General features: G+C 47.4%; 1 pseudogene; it reads right to left on the bottom strand.

Moving 5' to 3' along the window:
- Positions 1-725: 725 nt before the first annotated feature.
- On the bottom strand, positions 726-2489 carry LOC124510781 (14-3-3 protein zeta/delta-like; annotated as a pseudogene).
- Positions 2490-6000: the final 3511 nt, after the last annotated feature.

Below are 6000 nucleotides of genomic sequence, written 5' to 3'. Positions count from 1 at the left end.
ACGCCACAGACGCACACGGTTCAACGTGTAATATCTACGGGACGCCCATTTCCACTACAGCCCCGTAAGTGCTCCAGACCTTAAAGTACCCACAAAAACTACACCTGTATCTGCAACCAATTACCCCTTTTGTTTGCCACCAGGACAAACCGATACGTAGGCAGTTTTCTTTGCTTAGACATGGAAGCAGTTTTAACACTGGCCCTTGTGAAGCCACGATGTACCGAAAGTACTAAGCCAAAGTTTATACTAGTATAAAAATTCCACATCCCCATATCGGCCACCTCAAGATGAAAACAGATCACTCCCTAAATGTCAACTGGCTCTACTCCCCTAATATTAAACATAAAAACCACATGGGAAATACAGAAATTCAAATAGAAGTAACGTAAACCTGCCATAAATCGTAAACAAAAAACTATTTGTGGGACAGCATGGATGACAAATGATCTACTGTGTAAAATTTTTTTTAATGTTTTTTATTTATTTTTGAGACAGGGAGAGGCAGAGCATGAACAGGGGAGGGTCAGAGAGAGAGGGAGACACAGAATCTGAAGCAGGCTCCAGGCTCTGAGCTGTCAGCACAGAGCCCGACGCGGGGCTCGAACTCACAGACCGCGAGGTCATGACCTGAGCCGAAGTCGGACACCCAACCGACTGAGCCACCCAGGCGCCCCTCTACTGTGTAAATTTTAGAATGAGGCAGACAAAAGCTGGAAGGCCGATTAATTTTCCCCTCCTTCTCCTGCTTCAGCTTCGTCTCCTTGGGTATCCGACGTCCACGAGGTCAAGTTGTCTCTCAGTAACTGCATTATTAGCGTGCTGTCTTTGTAGGACTCTTCACTTAATGTATCGAGTTCAGCAGTGGCTTCATCAAAAGCTGTCTTTGCAAGAGAGCAGGCTTTCTCCGGGGAGCTCAGAATCTCAGAATAGAACACAGAGAAGTCAAGGGCCAGACCCAATCTGATAGGGTGTGTCGGCTGCATTTCCTTTTCGCTGATCTCAAAAGCTTCTTCGCATGCTTGTTGTGACTGATCCACCGTCCCTTTCTTGTCATCGCCAGCAGCAACCTCAGCCAAGTAAGGACAGCAGTCTCCTTTCATTTTCAAATAGAAGACTTTGCTCTCTGCCTGTGAGGCACTGGGCATCAAAAACTTCCAAAAGAGACAGTGCATCATTGCGGATATCGCTTAGCTCGGTCTCAATTTTCTCTCTGTATTCTCGAGCCGTCTGTGTTTTTTCTCAGCACCTTCCGTCTTTTGCTCAATACTTGAGACGACCCTCCAAGATGACCTACGGGCTCCTACAACATTTTTATAAGCAACTGAGAGACGATTCCTCTCCTCATTGGATAATTCAGCTCCTTGCTCAGTTACAGACTTCATGCAGGCTGCCGTGTCGTCATATCGCTCAGCCTGCTCGGCCAGCTTGGCCTTCTGCACCAGCTCATTTTTATCCCTGACTGGATGTTCTGTGTCCGGAGTGGGTGGCGGCGGACGGACGGACGGGGGCTCAGCAGTCTCTGGGCGGCAGCGGCGAGGCTGAGACTCTGTCCCTGGATCTCGCTGCTCACACGGTACAGCCGCTCCGCAGACGAGGGGTTTCCTCCAATCACCAGCCCCGGCAGCAGGGGCACCACACGCACGATGACGTCAAACGCTCGCCTTCCCCTCGGATCCCCCGCAACCTTCCCAGGTTCACTCTTCCTCCAAGACCCCCTAAGTTTAAAAAGACTGAAATAATACCAATCCTCTCTGACCACAATGGAATGCAGCTGGAAATCAGGAACAGGAAGCAAAGTGGAAAATTCCAAACACGTGGGTGTTAAGGAGCACACTCTTAAATAACCAAGGAGACAAAAAAATAAATCACAAGAGAAATTTTTAAAATACTTGAAGACTGTAGATAGAGTTTACAGGATACAGCAAATGCAGTGTGGGGGGACTCGGTAGCTAGAAGTGCCTGCTGCACAAAAGACAAATCGACAACCTAACTTTACACTTTAAGGAACAAGAAAAGAGCAAACTAAACCCAAAGCCAATAGATGGGAGCGTGGGAATAAAAGGAAACTTTGTCTACAGTGGAGTCGGCCGGCAGGGGGCGCCTCACACCCAGCACTGCTTTCAAATGCAGACCCAACAGAAGGCAGGCATCCTGCTTGCGGCTACCACTTTACTACCCCAGCAGGGGAAAGGAAGGCTTCCTCCTGCCCCAGCAACAGTCCAGCCAATGGGAGACTGCTAGAGCCCAGCCAATGGGAGACAGCCATAGCCCAGCCAATGGGAGACTGCTAGAGCCCAGCCAATGGGAGACGGCCACAGCCCAGCCAATGGGAGACGGCCACAGCCCAGCCAATGCGAAGCCTCTATACCTCCAACTTCCAGTTTACTCCAATGGACTTTGAGTTTACAACAGCCCACCCTCTCTCCTGCCTTCTGCTATAAGGCTTTGATCTGGCTCGCTAGTCTTGGAGTACCATTCTCTGCCATTCCAGGGTAAAGACATTTTTGCTGGTAAAATAATTGGCAGTTTTATTTTTAAGGTTAACAGAAGAGATAAATGAAACAATGGAAACAGAATCAACAAAAGCTAGTTCTTTGGAAAGATCAACAAAATGGGCATTTCTTTTTTTTTTTCTTAAGTTTATTTATTTTGAGAGAGAGAGAGCGCACACGTGTGCATACGGGGGAGGGGCAGAGAGGAGACCGTCCCAAGCAGGCTCCATGCTGTCAGTGCAGAGCCCGATGCAGGGCCCGAACTCAAGAACTGTGAGATCATGACCCCAGCTGAAATCAAGGGTGGGACACTTAACTGACTGAGCCACCCAGGCGCCCCCAAAATGGACAATTCTTTATATGGGCTAAGAAAAAACAAGACGCAAATTACTAAAATCAGAAGTGAACAAGAAAACAACTGGATTTTACAGAAATAAAAGAGGATGAGAGAATACTGAACAATTAAATGCGAGCATAATAGAAATCCTGTGACATGGACAAGTTCCTAGAAATGCAGAGGTTACTGAAACCAAGAATAAATAGAAAATCTAGACATACCCTATACTAAGATTGAGTCAATAATCAACACCATCCTGAGAAAGGAAAGCCCTGGACCAGATGGCTTGGTGGGTAAATTCTACCAAATATTAAAGAATTAACACCAATCCATCCCAAACTCTCCCAAACAATAGTAGGGGACACCCCTTAACTCATTCTATAATTCCAACATAACCCTGATAATAAAGCCAAAAATACCACAAGAAGAAAAGTATAAACCAGTATCTTAAGAATATAGATGCAAATATCCTCAAGAAAACACTAGCAAATATAATCCAGCAGCATATTAAAATTATTAGACACCATGATGACGTGCGATTTATCCCAGGAATACAAAGATGATTCAACATACAAAAATTAATCAATGTAATACACCACACTAATAGAAGGAAGAGAAAATTTCAACATCATTTCATTTCATGATAAAAACACCTAAACTAGGAATGGAAAGAATAGATCTCAAAATGACAAAGGGAACTTTGGAAAACCCAAACCCAGTGTCAGAATCAGTGGTGAAAGACAGAAAGCTCTCCTCCTAAGATCAGGCACAAGGAGGCCCACTTCCACTTCTATTCAATACCACACTAGAAGTCCTAGCTAGAGCCATTAGGCAGAAAAAGAAATAAAAGTATCTCTAATTGCAGACGGCATCTTATATGTAAAAAACCTTTTAAAAATCCACAAACATAACAGCAGCACTTATAAAGGAATTCAGCAAAGTTGCAAACATACAAGATCAGTATCCTAAAAATCCCTTGTATTTTTTACACATTAGCAATGAACAATCTGAAAAGGAAACTTGTAATTTCGCATACAATAGTATTAAAAAGAATAAAATAGGGGTGCCTGGCTGGCTCAGTCGATGGAGCACGCGGGTCTTGAGCTTGGGGTCATGAGTTCAAGCCCCGGGCTGGGTGTCCAGATTGCTTAAATAAACTTTAAAAAAATCTTAAATGAAAGAATAAAATACTTCAGGAATAAATTCAATCAAGGAAGTATTAGACTTGTATACCCAAAACCACAAAACACTTCTGAAAGAAATTAAAGATGATCTCAACAGAAGGAAAGACATGTCATATTCAAGGATTGGGGGACTTTACACTGCTAAGATGGCAGTATTTCCAAATATCTCCAAAGCGTTAAACAGATTCCATGCAATCCCTACCAATATCCCAATGGTCTTTTTGGCAGAACTATAAAAAGTGATCCTAAAATTCATATGAAACTGCCAGTGATTCCAAATAGTCAAAACAATCTCGGGGGTGCCCGTCGGCCGGCTCAGTCGGTGGAGTGTGCGACTCTTGACCTTGGGATTGTGGGTTCAAGCCCCACATTGGGTGTAGAGGTTACTTCAAAATAAAATCTTAAAAAATACACTGAAAAAGAGGAACAGAGTTGGAGGGCTCACACTTCACATACTACAAAGCTACAGTTATCAAGACGGTGTGGTAAGGCATGAGGACAAACACACCAAGAGACTAAAACGGAAAAGTCCAGACGTTGACCACGCAGCTGGCCACACCGGACGCAGTTCAGTGGGGGAAAGAACAAGTCTTTCCACAAACGGTGCTGGGCAATCTGTCCACATGCACAGCAATTTAGATGAACTCTTATCTAACACCACGTGCAAAAAGTAACTCAAACTGGATGAAAGCCCTAAATCAAAGCACTGAAATTGTAAAATGCTTAGGAAAAAAACCCACAGGTGCAAATATTCATAATCTTGAATTTAGTAAGTTTCTTACATGACACCAAAAGGATGAGCATAAAGGAAAAAGTAAATTGAACCTCGCCAACATTAAAATATTTTTGCATCAAAGGACAATATGAGAAAGACAACAGACAACCTACAGGATGAGAGGAAATATTTGCAAACTATATCTCTGATAAGGCCCAGTATCCAGAATATGTAAGGAATACTTAAAACTGAACAAAAAGGCAAGCAACCTAAGCAAAAAACATGCAAACAATCCGAACAATCATTTCTCCAAAGACATGTATGTGGCCAATAAGCCTAGGAAAGGATGTCCCACATCACCAGCCGCCAGGGAACCGCAAATCGAAACCGCAGTGAGCTGCGTCACATCCACTAGGGGAGTGCTCTGTCACGGGTCTTTAAACCCAGACAGACAAGGACAGTGTTGACAAGAATGTGGGCACTCCGGAGCTCGCATGTTAGCGGTGCGAACGTGAACCGGGCAGCTGCTGTGCAAAAAAGGTTTGGTGGCTCCTCAAAGTGACACACGGCCCCAGCACACGATCCAGCAATCCCGCTCCTGGGTCAGTCCCCGAAAGAACTGAAATCAGGGACTCAACGACGTGTACACAAAGGTTCACAGCGCGGATCATGACGGGCAGAAAGGGGAAACAGCCTGAACGGCCACCAGCAGATGCACCACAAACAAGCGGCGCCACAGCTAGGTGACGGAATGTTGCTGGGCCACACAGAGGACGAAAGTCCTGACACACAGGCCGCGAGCAGGCGAGTCCTGAATCCGTGACTCCGAGCAGAAGCAGGGAACCCCGACGGCCCCAAGCGCAGGGCGGAGCGTCGGGTACAGGGGCCTGACCGCACAGCGCGGGGCGGGGCCCCAGAGTGCAGGGCGGGGCGCACAGCACGGGGGCGGGGCCTCCGGACGCGGGGGCGGGACCTCACAGCGCAGCGCAGGGGTGGGGCCGCCAGGTTCAGGGACGGGGCCTCACATTGCCGGGAGGGGAGCACAGCGCTGGGGGCGGGGACACCGGCGCGGGGCCGAGGCCACACAGTGCAGGGCGGGGCGCACAAGGTGGGGGCGAGGCCACCAGGCGCGGGGGCAGGGCCGCACAGTGTAGGGCGGGGCCCCGCGTAGGGGAGGGGCCACCAAAAGTAGGGGGGGTAGGGGCGGGGCCGCCTGGAGCACAGGAGAGGAGCCCCCCTCACGTGGGCGGAGCCGTCTGGTGCAGGGCG

Source organism: Lynx rufus, unplaced genomic scaffold (genome assembly GCF_022079265.1).
Source record: "Lynx rufus isolate CCGP_SWC_20201006 ecotype Redwood Valley unplaced genomic scaffold, mLynRuf1.p SCAF_16, whole genome shotgun sequence".
NCBI classification, from domain to species: Eukaryota; Metazoa; Chordata; class Mammalia; order Carnivora; family Felidae; genus Lynx; species Lynx rufus.
The sequence above is the reverse complement of the archived record's forward strand: the minus strand, read 5'-3'. Positions and strand labels throughout refer to the sequence as shown.